General features: G+C 46.4%; 3 non-coding genes and 1 pseudogene across 3 annotated transcripts; 1 reads left to right on the top strand and 3 right to left on the bottom strand.

Moving 5' to 3' along the window:
- Window positions 1-5,534: 5,534 nt before the first annotated feature.
- LOC132516550 (U1 spliceosomal RNA) lies at window positions 5,535-5,698 on the top strand. Its single transcript, XR_009539376.1, has one exon. It is a non-coding gene; the product is annotated as a U1 spliceosomal RNA (small nuclear RNA).
- A 2,159-nt stretch (window positions 5,699-7,857) lies between these two features.
- TRNAN-GUU (transfer RNA asparagine (anticodon GUU)) lies at window positions 7,858-7,931 on the bottom strand. The gene has a single exon. It is a non-coding gene; the product is annotated as a tRNA-Asn (tRNA).
- A 2,073-nt stretch (window positions 7,932-10,004) lies between these two features.
- Window positions 10,005-10,076, bottom strand: TRNAQ-CUG (transfer RNA glutamine (anticodon CUG)). The gene has a single exon. It is a non-coding gene; the product is annotated as a tRNA-Gln (tRNA).
- Window positions 10,077-16,708: 6,632 nt separating this feature from the next.
- Window positions 16,709-17,439, bottom strand: LOC132515468 (ER membrane protein complex subunit 2-like; annotated as a pseudogene).
- Window positions 17,440-18,420: the final 981 nt, after the last annotated feature.

Here is an 18,420-nt window from a genome sequence, read left to right as displayed (position 1 = left end):
CTGTGCAGGAAACAGGGTGAGAGTTCTTTAGGGAAAAAAAATGGAAAGGAAAAGACGTACCTAATGTAATGCTTCAAACATGTACCAATACCTCTTGACTTGTCAGCCAAAGACAGACAACCTGCAGATTTATACAGGGTTCATGTGTCCCCCGTCTTATTATTGCTAAGGTGAATGTGCTAGAAACTTATTGAATTGGTGTTCTATGTCTGCTGTAATAAGTGACCATGAGTTTAGTGGCTTAAACGAACACACATTTACTATATTACAGTTCTGTAGGTTAGGAGTCCAACAAAGGTCTCACTGGGCTAAAATCAAGGGGTCAATAGGGCTGCCTTACCTTCTGGAGGTTCTAGGGGATAACTTGTTTCCTTGTCTTTTCTGAAAAGGTTTTAGAGGTCACCCACATTCCTTGGCTTGTGCCCTCTTTATCCATCTTCACAACCAGCAACAGCAGGTAGAGTCCTTCTCACTTTGCATCATCCTGACCTTCTTTTTCTGCTTCCCAATTTTAAGGTCCCGTGTAATTACAGGGGGCCCATCTGAAGAGTCCAGGATAATCGCCTCATCTCAAGGTCTTTATCCTAATCACAGCTGCAAAGTTTCCTTTTCTATGTGATATAATATATTCACAGGTTTGGGGAATTACAACAGGGACAACCTAGAGGGGGCATTATTCTGCTGCTGAGAACACTACTAACTAAGGTGCCAACTAATATTGGAATAAAGAAAAAAAACTTGTCTACTTTCAACAAAGTTTAGTAAAATTAAGACAGTATATGAAAGTGCAATGTAGAACAGCAAAGCAAGACAAAATCAAATCAGAACCCTAGAAACGCTCCATTGATGACCATACTATTGCACAAGAACTAGTCAGTTTAGGGCTTCCCTGGTGGTGCAGTGGTTGAGAATCCGCTTGTCGAGGCAGGGGACACGGGTTCGTGCCCCGGTCCGCGAAGATCTCACATACCGCGGAGCGGCTAGGCTAGCCATGGCTGCTGAGCCAGTGCGTCTGGAGCCTGTGCTCCACAACGGGAGAGGCCACAACACTGAGAGGCCCGCGTACCGCAAAAACAAACAAACAAACAAAAAAGAACTAGTCAGTTTAGATTAGGTTTCTTTTCCCAGATTACGTTTCTTTTCCCAGATGTTGCTTCCCCACCCTCCCCCCACCCCCAGGTTGACTTTGATGGTGGAAATCTCATCCAAGACTAAGAGCCTGTGGTAGAGGAAGTGAAGGTGGTGGTGGAGTCGGTGCACCTGGGACCCCACTAACTTCTGACTATGAACTTTCAGCTGGTCTCCGTGGAACAGATGGGTTTTCTCAGACCCACCCTTGCATAAACACCAGGTGGACAGGGGGGGACGCCATGCCCCTTTCCTTGGAACTTTGCCTTGTAAAGAAGCAGGCATCAAAAGGTTAACCTGTCTGGGGCCTCCTGAACCAGATGTTCCAGGTCCCAGTAGAGAGCTTCCTGACTTTTGGTCACACATCCCCGGGGTCGGCCTAAGGCCCGTGCTGCCTGGGTTGGCTGTGGAGGATGAGCTCCTCAGGCAGAGCCATCTTGCTCTGTCTCCTCCAAACCAGGTTCTGACCAGAGAGCAATGTGTTTGTGTTTCTCAGGCTGGTGGAAGATACTCCCTCGTCGTCCTCTCAGACTGGGGCAGTCCCTTCCCATGTTGGCCTGCTCTGGGGGTCGGGGGGAAGGGATGGGAGGATGGGAGCAAGAGGGGCAGGAACAAGAAGGAGGAGTGAGAACAAAAACACCTGGGGAGAAGGTAGGGCAGGATGGCGAGGACGGGGGAGGCGGAAGCTGAGGAAGAATAAGGAGGACGATGACCAGAGCGTGAATGCCATGGAGGTTCTAGCCTCTGGTCCCAGAATGGCAGCTGCCCTCTCTTGAACTTCCCCTGACCTCATGCTGGACACACACACACCCCAGCCTCCTCTCTCATCCTCCAGACTCCTTTATCCCCACAAGAGCAGCCTCCCATGCCTTGATTCTGGGGATCTTTCCTTTCTCCCTAGGTTTCCCCAGAGCTAGGCACAGATCCCTTACCAGCAGCAAAACCCTGGTCTGTGGTTCTGGAGAGTCCAAAGCACGGAAATCTCTCATGAGAAAAGGAAATGCAGGCCACATGGGGTCATTCTGCAGAATCTCAGTCCAGCTGTCCAAGTCATGCTAGGTTGATATTTGGGAAGATGTCAAACTTGTTTAAAAAAAAAAAATCTAAGAAGATCCTTGGTGCAGGTCATTGTTACATGGAGTAAATTGCACTATGAAATCCTAAACCAGGTGATCAATCTTCATTCTAAAGTCACCGATCAGCCCTAACAAGGGCAAAACAGGTTGCAAGTACTAATTACAGGGAATGAACAAAACTGGGGCAGATCCCACAAAGGCCAGTTAGGAGAAGCTGCTTGGGCCACTGGCTAAGTAACCTCCTGTATTAGTCAGCTTGGGCTGCCATAAAAAATTACCATAGACTGGGTGGCTTAACCATAAATCTGTTTTCACACATTCTGGAGGCTGGAAGTCCAAAATCAAGATTGATGTTCTTGCCAATTCAGTTTCCAATGCGAGCTGTCTTCATGGCATGCAGATAGCAGATGCCTCACTGGGTCTTCACATAGCCTTTTCTCCTTGCTTGAGCTGGGGTAGGGCAGGAGCCCAAGCTCTCTGGTATCGCCTCTTGTAAGGACACTAATCCTATCAGATCAGGGTCCCAATGCTATGACCTCATTTAATCTTAATTACTTCCTTAAAGGCCCCTTCTCCAAATACAGCCCTACAGGGATTAGGGTTCAAGATATGAATTTGGGGGGCGGGTGGTGGAACACATACATTCAGTTCCTAACACCCTCTCCAGCCTCCTCCTCCCATGAAGGCGTTTGCAGCTCTCAGCTCTGGTCCCTGGGAACTTCCCAGGCACTGGGGCCTCAGATTCCTCTCCCCACAGACTTTCTCCTTCTCTCTCTCTGACTCAAATGCCTCAACACGGGGCACAGCTGTTGACTGGCTGACACTCAAAGGCAGTGGACTCAGTTGCTTTCACCTGGCTTTCAGAAGAGAGGGGGGGCCACCACTGACTGATATGTTTGCAGAAATGTGTTCACTGAGGAGACTGGCTGTGGTGGCAGAATAATGCTTCCCCAAAGATGTCCACATCCTGGTCCCTGGAATTTGTGAACATGTTACTTGACATGGCAAGAGAGACTTTGCAGGTGTGATTAAATTAAGGACATTGAGATGGGGAGATTATCCTGGAGGGTCCAACGGAATCACAAGGGTCCATATAAGTGAAAGAGGGAGGAAGGAGAGTTGGTGTCAGAATAATGTGTTTTGAGAACAACTTGATCAGCCGTGACTGGCTTTGAAGATGGAAGGGGGCTGTGAGAGTAGAATGTGGGCATCTTCAAGAGGCTGGAAAAGTCAAAGAAAGAGATCCTCCCTTAGAGCCTCCAGAAAGAACCTCACCTCCACTGTCACATTAATTTTAGCCCGGTGAGGTGCATCTTGGACTTCTGACCTCCAGAATCATAAGATAATAAATGCGTGTTTTTACAAGCCACTAACTGTGTGGTAATGTGTTACAGTAGCAACAGGAAACTCCTACATTGAACATTGGTGGATAGAGAGAATTTAGAACCAGTTTTGGTGGCTATTTCTTACCATGGCTTTAGATCAATTACTCTATCCCCAGAAATATGAACTTTCAAACTTTTCAATTCTCAGTGGAGATAATGTAAATAATACTGGATGATGTACCCACCATCCCTGTATAAGAGGTTGAAACCCTCACCCTGTGCTCAGGGATAAACATCCAGTATGCTCCGAGGTTGGGTCGTGCACACGTGTATATTTGAGGCAGGGTTGCAGTGGCTTGGGCACTGGATTTATAATGTTATCCACAAGGCTGGCTGCAGGGTGCTGGGTACAGGGGGGGTCTTTTGCCATATCTAAGCCATCTAGTATCTGAGCCCCCTTTGTATGAGGAACTTCCCACATTCTGCAACTTTTAAGGATCACATACTTGCTTTCTTAGTTTTCCTAGGGGCTAAGGTGTGGGTCTGTTACCAAGAGCTGGCCAATCCCCATCAGCAACAACTACTCCAGCATTTGACAGGAGTTGAGAGACACAAGGAGTAGGCACCGGGGAAATTTTTTCTGTCCCCTGCAACAGAAGAATCTCCCTACCTCAAGATCCTTAGTTTAACACCGACCAGGTGCAGCAGAAGTCATGGAACCATTGGAGCTGTCTAGTGTCCAGGGCCAGTAGTGTCACCTGTGCAAAGCTACAGGGTCTGTCACTCAGCAGGGGGCACTAGTGTCCTTCCCATTTGGTCTGTGTGCTCCCTTCCATTGGCCTTTCTTATTCTTCCCTGTTTGTACAGTCTGGTTCTCCAGTTTGCTGGAGATTCTCTGAGCTATTACTATCCCTGGAATAAAGTATGTTTCAGATGAAACGAGCCAGAGCTTATTTCTGATGGCTGCAGAGAGAGAAAGGAGGGGAAAGGGGGAAAGCAGGGGAGGAAAGGAAGCTTCTTCCTGGAAGTTAGCTGGGTGCTGAGTTCCTTTGTTGTTGACTCCAAGATTCTCCAGAAGAGTCAACTTCCCCCTTAAGCCAAAGGCACCCTCAAGGATCAAGTTACACCACTCCTTGCTCTCTGGTCTGAAAACACAAGTTGGCTGCTTTCTGCAGTCTCCCCCCTCCCCGCCCTCAGGTCTAGCCCAGTCTTACCCAGTAAGACAAAACCAACCAACCAACGAACCTCTCTTCAAGCAAACAAGTCATCTTTCTATCCCTTATCTTGGTCATCAGCTTCTTTTTCAGAATCTTCATTTCTTGTATTCTGTATGGTGGGGAAAGGAAAAACATGGTCCCTGGGATACCACGAGATTTAAGTATAGAAGGACGTGCACAGAAAATACACCGAGTAGCACTCTGAGATGAAACCCTGAATCTGTATGTCTATACACAAGACACATACATATATATTTGTATCCATTGTTTTACAACTTCTTTACTACTTAAAAAATTTTTGGATCAGCATAACACACGATCCCAGAATTCCTTTCCCCGGAGTGTAACGCAGGACAAAAGGTAAGAATTCGAGAAGAGTGCCAAAATCCCGCTGTATCTCAAATAAAGGATAAGAGGCGTGTTACCTCGGCTTGGTGGGCTCCCGAAGTGGGCGGGCATGATGACGTCACTTCCTCCTTCAGCAGCCGGCCCGCCCATTGGTCATCTCGGCAGGGCGGGGACAGGGCGGGGGTTGGAGGAGAGGAGCCGCCTTAGAGGTCAGGAATGGGGCTTGGCTTATGTAAATGTTGCAGCTTATGGGTACAATTCCCGGCGAGCCACTTCCCGGACTGTGGAAGTTTTCGGGAGAAGTTGCTTGGATTTTATTAGCAGAGTCGTTTGGAGGGGCTGAGAGGCGTGGAAGGGGAGAGGGTGCGGAGGGTGGGTGGGGAGCGTGTGTGTACAGTGTAGGCGTCTAAGGCTGTACGGGGGGGCGGGGACAGTAGATCATACTTACCTGGCAGGGGAAATACCATGATCATGAAGATGGTTTTCCCAGGATGAGGCTGACCCATTGCACTTTGGGTGTGCTGACGCTTGCGATTTCCCCAAATGCGGGAAACTCGACTGCATAATTTGTGGTAGTGGGGGACTGCGTGCGCGCTTTCCCCTTACAACTGGTGTTTAACAGTAGAGTTAATTTTTACAGTCTATGTAACATGCGACCAGGATTTCTGTACTTTTACTTCGGGCTTTACAAGTACTTAAGAAGTAGAAAATAGGTTTTTCTGTTGGTGTAGTGTTTAGGGGTCCATTTACCGATGTTGGCGGCGGGGGTTCGTGCCGGGAGCGGTCTGGACCCATGGGCCGTGACCGCTGCTACGCCTGCGCGTCTGGAGCCTGTGCTCTGCGTTAGAAAGGTCCACGGCGGTGAGAGACCCGCATACCTCAAAAAAAAAAAAAAAAAAAGAAGTAGGTACTGTGTGGGAGAGTAGGCGCTGTTTCTATTTCTTCTTTGGGGGAATCACGCATAAACTTTCCATGCAAGTGGTGTGGTGCTCTACAGAAGCCATTTTTGAAAGATTATTTTAGTGCTTTAGTTTCTTACTCTGGCTGCTCTTTACTCCGCAGTAATTAGTAAGGGTTTCCGCAGACTTTTTGTTTTTTTTTTTAAGAAGTTAGGCTTTCACAATAGAAGTCTAGCAGGAGACGTGAAACACAGGTTTTTTTGGCGAGTAGTATGCGGGTTTTCCTGGCAGTGCAGTGGTTAAGGGTCTCCCGCGCGGCGCGGAATACGGGTGCGAGCCTACCAGAAGTCCCCGTGCTGCAATTATTGTACTCTAAGCACTTGAAAGCCTTGCTCCGCAGCAAGACAAGCCACTGCGTCAGGAAGTACGGCGATGAGTAGTAGCCACCGCTACCGCTTGCCGCAATAGGAAAAAAGCCCGCGCGTAGCAACGGCGACCCAACGCAGCCGCAAATCAGTGAAATTAATTTTTTAAAAATTAAGAGACTAAGAGTCTGATGAAAAATGGTAGTGAGTTATCCTGAGGGATGGGAAACTATGGGTCCAATTTATTGCTTGGAGAGTTTGCAAGCAATACGCAAGAGGGCAAACTGAAATGGAGGCCAGTGGACTTTGTTGAGTTGAGAACACGGAGCAGACAGCAGGAAAACCGCAGGAGTTATCTTTCAGCATACAGACTCACAGAGATGAGAAAGATGCTAAAAGTAAATCAGAACTGCGAAGGAGATCTGTTCAGCGTGCAGCACAGTACTGAGCAGTGCGGCCGTAGGAGGAAACTCCCTAAGGTCGGGAGAAATCTTTGACAAGATCAGAGACTCACACAGGTCGTGCTTTTTACAAGCAGGTAGACTAAAGGGAAAAACAACAACAACAAAAATCGTAATTCGTACGCGGTACCATCTTGCCTGAGTAGCGGAAGCTGGTTAGCCCCAGAGGGAGCGCTGCTCGGAACCACTTCGCAAATCCTAAAAGCAATACCTTGAAACGATCAACCTGTTTGCAAGTAACTTAACTGCATCCCTCAGCAAAGTTCAGCGTTTACAGGAACACAACTGTCCAGCTTCCAACAAGGCACCATTCACCATGCCTGCTGTATCAGAGATTTTGAGGTAGCCAAAGAGGCAGGAGGAATGACCCATAATGCAGAGACACATCGGTCATTTGTAAATGACCCAGAGCTGATATAGATGTTAGAATCACCAGAGGAAGACATTAAAACATTTATTCCACCTGCATTCCGTAACTTAAAACAGTTAAATGTACACACGGAAAAACATTTAAAAAAAAAGACCCACTCTAACGTAAAGAGATGAAAACTACACTGTCTGGAAGGAAACGTACGTACTACAAGGGATTAACAATGAGCAATTCGAAAACACAGAAGAAAGAATTTTGAATAGGAATTGCGTTGACTCTGCCTTGATTGCAGATCACTTTCAGTAGAAAGCGACAGTCCCAAACGAAAGGGCGGAGGCGTCCTGAGATGGGGCGGTGAATACTCCGCGCGGGCGGTGCCATGGAGCTTGATTTATGACGTCGCAGCTTCAGTAAGGGATGGCCGCCACCCGTGTGCGTGTGCCTTCGTCCTCTGGCAGGTGTCCTGGAACGTACAAGGCAGATGACTTAGTGAGGGCAGCCCTCCAGGTGGTGCAAAGAGACCACGGGCACCAGGTAAAAACCGGGAGCAGGCGGAGATCATCAGCTGGGTGGAGATTCCGGGAAAGGGTCTCTGGGGAGGAACTGAAAGGGCAGACGCATAAAAGCGACAGCTGAGACCTCGCTCATCGCATTCCAAGACCAATCTTCGTCCCTGGGTGGGCTCGAACCACCAACCTTTCGGTTAACAGCCGAACGCGCTAACCGATTGCGCCACAGAGACGAGCGGCTGCGAGGTCTTCTTGTAACATCCTGGAATCAGAACGTATTCCCCGTTCCTTCCAACCCCAGCGGAAAAGAGATTCAAATGTATCTTGTCCAACCTCGCTGGCGCCATAGACACTGAGTCTCGTCGTCGGGCACGTCCGGCCGTGGACACCGAGCCCGAGTGAGCTGGGGTCTCCGACGAAGCCACGCCGGGCCCACGACCATCCTCGCCTGCTCCTGGCCGCCTCGAAAGCGGCCCCTCTACACGAGACAACGGCCGCCTCTCTCGGGCTCAAGTCCTCCATTTCCCACTCGTGATCGGCCTCACCCGTCGCGCTCACCGCAAGTCCCCCTCCAGGCCCGGGTGGTCGTACGGGGGAAGGACAGCAATCGGCTGTGCCCCCACCGTTCTGCCCCCTCTGGGCGCCTCCAGAGAAGGGCTCCACGAGGCACGACCGGGAGTTTGTTCACCAGGCAGCCCCTCGCCCGGAGCAGGGCCTGGCATCCAGCAGGCGCCCAATAAATGCCTCGCGGAGGATGCATTCCGCCGCCGGGGCCCGGCGTGGTGGGTAGACCAAGAATTCTTATGCCACCTGTAAGGTTTTAGTCCTCGAGGAACCTAGATTTTTCAGATCGTCTGTTCTTCAAAACCTTTCATCTAGCAGCTGATTTAGAACCAGATAAAAGTCCTAGAAAGGCCAGGAGGGCACCACCCCGACCTGCTCTCAACTCCCCACCCAAGGCGGTGCTGCGGCCTCAGCCTGCGGGCGCAGGTGTCGGGTCTGAGAGGCGTGAAGGAGGAAAGCTGCAAAGGAGAAAGACGGCTGGGCTAACGTGGATCCGACCACAGCTCCGTAGGTCCCCGGTGGAGCACAGTGGTCGTGGTGTGATTGGTGCGGTGATGGGAGCCTGCCTGCTTGGGTCTGAACTCGAATCCTAACAGAAAACGGGTTTCCCGTGCCTGATCACCCCCGGCAACACCGTATGGTTCTACCTTTTGGACTTGGTGCCTTGCCCCCTACTGGCCACAGAGCAGGCGGGAGAGGTGGCGAGGCGCACACCTCACCGGAGGACTCCACGTTCTGAGGACGCCCAGACTCCGCCCGAGACCCCCACGGCCTGGAGTCAGCATTCCCTCCGTCGCTGACGCTCCCGGTGCCGCCCACTCTGAGGAGAGCGCCTGCGGCTCCAAGAACAAACTTCTCCTCTGTCTAACTGGGGGCATTTGGCTGGGTTCATTTGTTACATTGTGTTTTCGATGTCTAGAGGCGACATTTTAAAAATTAATTTTATAATGATTAAAAAAATGAATGTGGTTCCCAACTCAAATCAAACCAAACACGGCATATTCACTATAGTCTAGCCTTGACTATAAGATCTGCACGTGTCTCAAAGGCCTGGAGGGAGGTGGGTCAGGGATCCCTGCTCTCCTCAGACGCCGGAATCCGCAGCCCGGGCTCCCCTTTCTGGCTGAGCTTGGGATGAAAGGATGAGATTTCCTAGAGTCCAGGTTCAAATCTTAGCCTAAGAGTGCCTTTTCGTGTCCAATGGAGACTTAAGAGCGAGAAATTCTGAATAAAATGGGAATAAACTGGAATAGGATCAATTAAAATTCTGAATAAAATAGGGCACCTGAATACAATACAGTACTTCCCATCCAGGTCTGGAACCCTCGACCCGAAAGCTAAGACGCTGTCACCCTGGCTGCTCAGCGACGTCACAGCCCCGCACCGCGACCCTTTACTCACAGGGACAAGCGCGCAGTTAGTTACAAGACGTGCGGTGCGAAGCCCCCTCGCGGGGCAGGAGTCAGTGGGCGCAGCCTCTGCCTTTTGTCCCCGAGACCCAGGGTGACCCGACGAGGGGGTGCCACCGGCTCGGTCGCTGCGCCCCGGGGCGGAGGGGCCGGGGCCTCCGGTGGCCAGCGACGGGCAGAGTCGCCAGGGTCCAGCGGGGACGCCGCGGGATCGTCCCCCCACCTGCCCTCCACGTCCGCGTGGAGCGCGCGGACCGCGCCTCTCCGGGACGCGGGAGCGGGAAAGCACGTCCCATCTGAGGAGTAAAAAATCCTTCTTCTAACTAAACAGAAAGGTCCCACCGAGATTTGAACTCGGATCGCTGGATTCAGAGTCCAGAGTGCTCACCATTACACCATGGAACCCTCTAACGGCCACTCCGCTGCTCCCTCCACTGAGCCAGGCCGAGCACAGCCCCGCGGGCCCAGGAGCGGCCTCCCGCCGGGCGCTCTCGTCACTCCGCCCCGAGCCCACTTCCTCCACGACGCCAGGAGGCGCCTGACTCGCCTGCCCTCGGCCGTCTCTTCAGGTTTGCTGGTCGTAGAATGAAATGAAATCCATTCGGGGTGAGCGACAGGGAATAACTTTTAGGGCTCCCCTAAATCCACCTGCTCTGCCGCCATTTCTAGAGTTTTCTGCCCTGAGGTAAAATTCCCGCGAGGAAAAAAAAAAGTTATTTTCCTCTTCTTTCCAAGTGTCCTCTTCCCGCTGCCCTGGGAGCTCTGAAGACCCTCAGGACAGCCCTTGGGACTTCGTGGGATTGCCTCCTCCTCCGCCTCCGAGTCTAATCTCGAGAGCCCTCTCTCCTTCCTGCGTTCCTTGCTGTCTTCCTCCTCATCTTTCCCGCTTCCTGCATCTGCTTTGCTATCACTCGTCCTCACTTTCCCTGCGCCCGTCCCCAGTACACAGCTTAGGCTATAAGAACATGGGGAAGAGCGGCCACAGTGTGACAGGAAGGTGAGGAACATTTTCCATCAACGAGAGAAGTCCGACAGCTTCTCGGGTCAGGACCCTTTAGGGGACTTTGCTCGAGGAAGTGGCTGAGCGTCTATAGTCAGTGCTCGAGGCCTGGGCAGCGCGGGCCTTTTGCCCGCCCGGGACCACCCTGGAGCCGGGGTGACTCCAAGATGAAGAACTTTGGGTTCGGCGCAGCTCCTGGGTGATTGGTCAAATGCCATGAAAGTGAACCGTCAGCACTCTTCTCCTTTAGACCTTCAATTGGGAATAATCAGTGGCTCATATCGCCCCCTCGTGGCTACATCCGGTACCGCGCACAACGGGGTGCAGTAGATACCAGAAAATTCAAAGAACGCTGGGCGATACTCAGGACCTTGAAATTAAAAGTCCGACAGGGCTTCCCCGGTGGCGCAGTGGTTGAGAGTCCGCCTGCCGATGCAGGGGATGCGGGTTCGTGCTCCGGTCTGGGAAAATCCCATCATGCTGCGGAGCGGCTGGGCCCGTGAGCCATGGCCGCTGAGCTTGCGCGTCCGGAGCCTGTGCTCCGCGATGGGAGAGGCCACAGCAATGAGAGGCCCAAGTACCGGGAAAAAAAAAAGTCCGACAAACTACCGACTAAGATACATTCATGGAGGGAAAAAAGCATGCTCCTCCCTTTTGGCTACAAGCCAAAAAAGGGCTTGAAAAAAGCAACCTTCTAATGTTTTAGGATTCAGGCAGAAGAAAGATGAATGGGTCATAGAACGTCCCACCTTCCGCAGCCAGCCTTCTCATTTTAAAATTTCCAGTGGCCCAGAGACTCTGCTGCAGGTCTCCCACCACCATCTGTGCACAATCCAACATCTGAGCGTCTGGACACTCATAACTCTTGAGTAGAGAGTGGGATCTTACACTCATTGTGTGGAAAGGGAGAGAAGAAGAGAAAAGGTCTTGCCCCTTAGACTGAAGTATATTAGTCAGATTCAGTGGGGAATTATAAATGAGCCAGAGCTGTGGTTTATGTCCTGTTAACAGCGGTTACTCTTAGGGAAGTTAGTATGGAGGAGAAGAATTGAAATTTTTCCTTGTACATTCTTTTATCATGTAACTTACAAAGAATATATACAGGTGTAGCTTGGGTCTAAAAAAGAAAGGAAAAGAAAAAATGAAAGAAAGATGCTTCAGATGCCAGTGCAGAGGCAATTTAATTGGGGAGGGCGAAGGAGAGCCTCTTTGAGGAGAGAACTCGGAGAGGGTGCAAGAATTCTGAGAAGATCCCTGGGGATAAAGCTGGAGCTGCACTAGGACCAATTGGGGCAGAGGAAGGAGGTTTGGCTGCTGGGCTGAGCAGCATTCTCCTACAGTTGGGTTCTTCTGGGATCTATCCCTGCCCTCATACTCTCCTCTAAATCAGATGGCTCTCAAAACCACGCTCCCCCTACTAACGCTGTCTGTGCTTGTGAAATGAGTGTGATCCCAAAGGTTGATGATTTCATAATGATTGGACCCCATTTCCCATATTTAATACATAACATACATTATATTTAATACATATAATACATTATATTTAATACATATAATACATTATATTTAATACATAACATTACATTACAGTTAATACATAACATACCTAGAGTACTTTGCAGCCATAAATGTGAGGAATATCTCTATGAATCAATATGGATTTATTTCCAGAATGTGCTTTTATGTGGAAAACAAAAGGCAAGGTACAAAAGAGCAGGTACACAGTGTTACCAATCCCGGTCTTTGGACTTTTCAGTCAATAGAAATTGATGAGACCAGATGAGAATTTCAGGCAAGGCTTTACTGGGGCTTGTGCTGCAGCACAAGGGAGTGAAACCTAGAAACAGGTGCCCTTGCTTGCTCCCAGAGAGAAGCTGCTTGGGTCATTAAAAGGAGTAACAACAGGGGCAGTCCATGGATTGGTCAGGGGACCTAGTTTAGGAGGTCTGCCCACCCCCTCGGTGGTGCTGTGTGCAGAGATCAGGTGCAGTACCCTGCTTTTGCTCCAGGCACCTCAGAAATGGCAGTTGGTTTGTGGCCTTTTTGTAGTGTATTGTTCATAATTGTCCCAACAGTGAAGGTGTGCAGTTATTTTATTTTTAGTCCGTTATAGTTTCTTTGTATTCTGTTGCTCTAGGAGATGTTTGTCCAGGTGCAAGCCCTCCAGTAAAGGGTCCTAGGTCCCAGCCTATCTCAACAGGATGCTATCTTTGATGTAAGGAAAAGGGGAAATAGATATGCTTATCTTACGGGAAGGATAGGCCAGAAAATAATGAAAACGTTTTTATCTAGGGTTGCACAGGAATGGAGTCTAAGATACGGAGATGGGAGGGGATTTTTTCTAAGTGTATCTTACAGTTTTCATTTTTTAAACGATGTCACTGTTTTACATATTCCAAAAGAGGATGAAAAAGCTAATCTTAAAATTAAAAAATAAAAGCAGAACAAAAGAATTTAATTATATATCAAATGATAGTGTAACCACATAGAATATAATTAATTCAAGTAAATTTTGAAAGCAGTGCTTGTCTGTACACCCATAGTGGGATATATCCTAAGGACATCTTGAACTTTACTTAATAGGTTTAAGGTTGGTTGTAGAATTGGTATAATAATTCTGAAGCTGTCTTGTGTGTATAGTAGGATAGAGCAAATAAGTAAAAATGTTGATATTTTCAGGAATCAAGGTTATCAACTTGGGAGATGAAGGACAAAATTATGAAATGGGAAGAGCTGAGGAAGAACCTTATAGTGTTGGATTGGAATTGGAGATAGCCATATCAACTAATTGTTACCGAGTCCAAGCTCTCCTACCCTGTGCTGCACAACAGGCCAATGAATTGAGAGATGAATTGTTAGGACAAGAAAAAGTGACTTGATTCAGAAAGCCAGCAGACAGAGAAGATGGCGGACTAATGTCCCAAAGAACCATCCTATGGAGTTAGAATTCAGGCTTCTTTTATACTGAAAGGGGAGGGAAAGTGATTGGTTATTGAAAATTTCTTGGTGCCAGAATCATTTGTTCTTGCAGCTGTCTGAGTAGGTCTGATCACAGTGTTCCTATAAACTTCCAACAAGACATTATGCCTTTTAGAGGTCAGAGCCTTGAGAATGGGCTGTCTTGTATATTTCAGGCTATAGGCAACATTCTTTTAGTTATTAACTTGTAGCAAAAGCAATAGAATACAGAGTTTAAAGTAAAAGAACCAGATCCAATCTGGAGTCAAATTTGTTCTTCCCTATTACAAAATGATACCCACTGATAAGGTCTAGAAGCAGTGATACCTCACAGCAATGAGCTCATCTAGTGGTCAGTTTCTAAATACCATTTGTCTGGGATCCCTTGTAGAAATGCCTGATTTTGTGTTGGGGGAGAAAAGTATAAGTGAGCCTGCAACATTTTGTTGTGTCCAAAGACTAGTACAGACATGTCAAAAGATCACAGGGCTTCCCTGGTGGCACAGTGGTTGGGAGTCTGCCTGCTGATGTAGGGGACATGGGTTCGTGTCCCGGTCCGGGAGGATCCCACGTGCCGCGGAGCGGCTGGGCCCGTGGGCCATGGCCACTGAGCCTGGGTGTTCGGAGCCTGTGCTCCGCGGTGGGAGAGGCCGCGGCAGTGGGAGGCCTGCGAACCGCAAAAAAAAAAAAAAAAAAGATGGCAGAAGCCAGCCTGAAAAGTTCCCCTGTTTAACCTGGAGACCAATGGAGCATCAAAAAGAATAATGATTATATTATTACATACTGAATGAGAGAGGAATCCATATAATATATAGGTAGTATACACATAGTATAATCCATGTGCTATACTTACAGAAAAGGAGGAGGGAAAGCTGTATTTTATAGAAGAATAGCAGTTAATAAGTGTGGAAGGAAAAATAAGGTTGTCTGTTAGAGTCCATGTTTACAAGAAATGATTAAGTTTTCATTTTGCGGGGGGGGACCAAAGCTAAACTGGGTGACCACAGGTTTTTTGTTTATCTCAGGTTTTAGATGTTGACTGCAGATGGTGTTCATGTTTATTCATAATGGTGAAAGGGCAAAATGTCAGTTTTACTACCCTAGTTCCTCTCTGTAGTCAAATTTCTACCTGAAAGGCATGGTTCCATTCACCTAAGTGCTTGGTAATTTTCTGGTTCAATACAATTATTTTGAATTTTTATTTTATTTGACAAGTTTTATTTGCATAGCTGTAAAAAGAAATGTTGATTAATGCCCATAAACATCCTTTTTAACATATAGTTAATATAATTAGATACTAAGGCTATGAGTTAACTTCTTTCTGGAAGCCTTGTAAAGCCTCTGGGGTTGCAATTTATTTTGGAGGGAATGCAAGAAGTATTTTATTCTCTTACCAGTTTTACTGAGATCAAGAACTAATAATTATCCAGACTACCTCTACCAGGATTTATCTGCTGCACCTAAAACTGTATGGGTCCTCTTTCCCTAAGATCCCCATACTTGTCAATGTTGTGGCCTATAGAAAGGGACATCTTTTATTATCTGTAAGCCTGGGATTCCATAAGCCGTATACCAGATAAGAGACCATTTTTCTGAAAGGACTTTGTAGGCATCATTTCTATAAGTGAAGTATGGCTCTTATGCCTTAAAGTGAGTTTGCACACCAAATTTAACAAGACCTGTTGCATGGTCATATATTACAATGTAATTACAATATAATATATTATTATGTTCTGGTAGGAAGAATAAGGATTCTTACTGAATATTTGTAAGTAACTACAAGATCATGAAAAATAAAGGAATTTAATAAAAGATTTTCCATTATGTTTAACCATTGTTACATTATGCTGAATAGTTTTGTAAGCCAATCAACACATATGTTTTTTTTTTCTTGGCCGTGCCACGTGGCATGTGGGATCCTAGTTCCCAGACCAGGGATCGAACCCGTGCCCCCCTGCAGTAGAAGCATGGAGTCCCAACCACTGGACCACCAGGGAATTTCCCATATTATTTTCTATAGAGTCATTATTCTTAGATTTTCTTGATGTTTAATTGGCTTACAGTCTATAGTAAGACTTCCCCAGGATGTCTTTTCAGTATTCCAAAGACTCAGGTATCATGAAATACCATTTAAACAATGTTTCATTTCAGTTTGTACAAATAGACCCTGTTAAACTGAGGAGTCAAGGTATATTAAAAAGAAAAGGGGTTTTCTCATATGCACACTAAAGAGAATATTAACCACAATTTGATTAGTTCTTTTGGTACATTTAGACCCAGTAATTAATTCATGTTTTGTTGATCTTGGGTAAATAATCTACTTCCTTACAAAGTCATCTGCTTCTGGGTAAAAGAGTCCTGGAAATCCTTGCAGGAATCCTTGTACAAGTTGGAGTCACTTGCACAGTCTGACAAATGTCTGTCTGAGGTGATGATGTTAGCTTACACTGGAAGCTGTACCCATGAGTCTATTTCCTGTACTATTAACAGTTAAGACTAGATACAGTCTTTTACTGAGGCTCTTTTGATGTTTCTTTCAGAAGCCTCAATTTCTTTCTAATCTGTAGTTTGTAGGAGGGACATTGCATAAGGGAAAAGCAAAAATCACTGTGTATGAAAAGACTGAATGGCTCTGGATAATTCTATATTATAACCAAAAATCTCAGTATGGCTAAGAGTGCAGTTGTCTATAGAAATATACACAAAATGAATTAATTAGAATTTAATCATTGATTACCCTGAGACTTGTACCAATTAAGCCATTAAGTTATGTCTTCCTTGCTAACATAGGGAGTTTGACAGCATTCATGATTGGGGGTACGCAGGTAAAATGGTGTTCAATCTCTCTCTCTCTCCCTCTCCCTCCTCCTCCCCCCTCTCCACCCACATACAACTGTCTTATTTGCACAGATTTACTATAAATAGCTTTATGCATTTAGTAAGTTACAAGCCAATAAATTCAACTGAGCAGTTGTGAAATCTAACATGCAAGAACTTGACTTAAACTTAGACAGTGATTCACGATATTTCTGACATGTCTTCAACTGGTGAAAGAGAATATTTGGTTTCCTTCTTATTTTCAACCTGTTATTTGACTATCTTCCCAATGAACATATTTCATGTTCTTCTTTACCATTCTTGTTTTTGCTTTTGGATCGAAGCAATATGACTTGCATACACTTAAGCCCAAATAAAGCTCTTATATTTCTGTTGAACAGTTTCAATGCCTGTCAACATATTTTGTTGAAAAGTCAAGATTTTCAAGTCTACCTTGGTTATATTTAATTTCAGCTTCCTGCTGACAGCATCGCTAGATCTGACAGGATGTGTTGTGTGGATTTGTCACCATAAGCTCCTCTAAACTAAAGGCTTCTTTGCATAATTGTGTTCATTGATGTGTAGTTCTACAAGTTTACGCTATGCTTCTTCATCCCCAACCCAGATTCTTCTAAATACTCATTCATGTTAATTCTGAACAGCTTTCACATTTCCCCAGGGTGTTTGAACTTCAATTTTATGTTTTCTTATAGAAGTATCAGCTGGATCTTTTGTAAAATTGGGTCACATAGCTATATAACATCATTATATCTTTCCATGGCATCACTTGACTCTGTGACTGCCAGGAAACTTCAACTCCTGAAGGCAAAACAATGCCAAGGCATACTTACCATAGCCTAGGGCTGCAATCATTACCTATTCACATATTATCCAACTACCATCTCCAACCATAGAAGCATATTCACTAATTAACTCTTAAACTTTTACCATTTGACCACTATTTCAGGAAATTTGTTCTTTCCTTTTTCTCATTTCTCACATCTTCTTCCTAAAGTTCAAATCTTCTAAAAGATAAGACCTTTGTCATCTTTCCAGGATCTAAAGGCAGCTGTGCACTTTCCCTGGAGAATTTTTAAAATTATAATCTTGTGATTATTTTGTTTTTCATGTCATCATTCTTTTTTTTTGAATTTTATTTTTTTATACAGCAGGTTCTTATTAGTTATCCATTTTATACATATTAGTGTATACATGTCAATCACAATCTCCCAATTCATCACACCACACCACCGCTACCCCCCCGCCACTTTCCCCTGTTGGTGTCCATAGGTTTGTTCTCTACATCTGTGTTTCTCTTTCTGCCCTGCAAACCGGTTCATCTGTACCATTTTTCTAGCTTCCACATATATGCATTAATATACAATATTTTTATTCTCTTTCTGACTTACTTCACTCTGTGTGACAGTCTCTAGATCCATCCACGTCTCTACAAATGACCCAATTGCGTTCATTTTTATGGCTGAGCAATATTCCATAGTATATATGTACCACATCTTCTTTATCCATTCGTCTGTCGATGGGCATTTAGGTTGCTTCCACGACCTGGCTATTGTAAATAGTACTGCAATGAACATTGGGGTTCATGTGTCTTTTTGAGTTATGGTTTTCTCTGGGTATCTGCCCAGTAGTGGGATTGCTGGGTCATATGGTAATTCTATTTTTATTTTTTTAAGGAACCTCCATACTGTTCTCCATAGTGGCTGTATCAATTTACATTCCCACCAGCAGTGCAAGAGGGTTCGCTTTTCTCCACACCCTCTCCAGCATTTGTTGTTTGTAGATATTCTGATACTGCCCATTCTAACTGGTGTGAGGTGATACCTCATTGTAGTTTTGATTTGCGTTTCTCTAATAATTAGTGATTTTGAGCAGATTTTCATGTGCTTCTTGGCCATCTGTATGTCTTCTTTGGAGAAATGTCTATTTAGGTCTTCTGCCCATTTTTGGATTGGG

The sequence above is a fragment of the Lagenorhynchus albirostris genome, chromosome 2, assembly GCF_949774975.1.
Source record: "Lagenorhynchus albirostris chromosome 2, mLagAlb1.1, whole genome shotgun sequence".
NCBI lineage: Eukaryota > Metazoa > Chordata > Mammalia > Artiodactyla > Delphinidae > Lagenorhynchus > Lagenorhynchus albirostris.
This window is presented reverse-complemented; position numbering and strand designations above follow the sequence as displayed.